The sequence below is a fragment of the Gavialis gangeticus genome, unplaced genomic scaffold (assembly GCF_001723915.1).
Source record: "Gavialis gangeticus isolate Ggan-Ray unplaced genomic scaffold, GavGan_comp1, whole genome shotgun sequence".
NCBI classification, from domain to species: Eukaryota; Metazoa; Chordata; order Crocodylia; family Gavialidae; genus Gavialis; species Gavialis gangeticus.
In genome coordinates this window covers 65,746,607-65,747,522 of record NW_017728994.1, presented here as the reverse complement: position 1 = coordinate 65,747,522, position 916 = coordinate 65,746,607, and the positions used below count along the sequence as shown (strand labels likewise).

Sequence of the window (916 nt, the reverse complement as noted above, 5' to 3'; positions counted from 1 at the left end):
GGCTTAAGTTGACTTTGTGAGGCCAAATTGTTTTTCGTTGCCTGTTCTGTAGTGTTGGTAGCTGACATCCAAAGAGCAGATCGAAAGGCTGCACAGGTGTAAATGGTTTTCTTTGACAGAACTGTAGGCGTCCACAGCGCCTCGTGTCATGGCTTTTGCATGGAGGCATCGTGCCTCGTAGACCGTGCGCATGTGTAAGCAGGGCTGAAATGCACCCAGCTCTGGAGAAGACGGTCAGAGCCCAGCACTCTGCACAGTAGATAACAATGCAGGGAGGGACGTTTTGGCTGAGAATAGCAAAGCAGATCCCTAGGAAGAACGTGATCTTTTGTTTTTTGTTTTTTACAGCCTTGCAAAATTATCACATGCACTAAGCAACCTACACCCAAAATTCACCACCACCACACCACTTTTTGTGACGATTGGTGACACCTTTGAAAAAAAAAATCCATTCCTTGTATAAATGCCCCTTTAAGACTGATTTATGCAATCTAAAAATTCCCCACACCACTATGTGGAGTGTAATTTGTTTCTATTCCGGTTTTTATAGTTGTAACTCATGGTATGAACATCTTTTTGATACTGATGTGGCTGATATCTCTCATTTGTAGCTCTTTCCTTGTTCATTTGGAGGGAATGTCATGTTTGTAGGTTAACTGTGACATGCCACATGCTTACCAGTTCAGGCAAAGCCACGGACATTCCTTTATGCATGTAACCAAAATGATGAGATTTGAGGTAGTTCTTAGATCCTGGAGGACTGTGTTTAAATTGAAGAGAGATTCTCCTGAATTCTTTTGTCTGTTATGGAATCAGGATGTGGTGATATTTTCAACAAAGATCAGACTTCTAAAATCCCATTCTTTCATAGAATCATATCATAGAAGTAGGGTCGGGAGGGACCTTGTAGATCTTC

General features: G+C 42.0%; 1 protein-coding gene across 2 annotated transcripts in view; it reads left to right on the top strand.

Annotated features, from left to right (window-relative positions):
* IKZF5 (IKAROS family zinc finger 5) overlaps positions 1-916 on the top strand; it is a 23,643-nt gene that overhangs the window by 5,333 nt on the left and 17,394 nt on the right. Inside the window, exon 1 of one of the 2 annotated variants that reach the window (XM_019502955.1) lies at positions 17-194. The exons of the other annotated variant lie outside the window; for it this stretch is intronic. The gene's annotated coding sequence lies outside the window, so the exon portion shown is untranslated. Of the gene's footprint in view, positions 1-16; positions 195-916 lie in introns of those variants that run through there. 2 annotated transcript variants of the gene reach the window in all.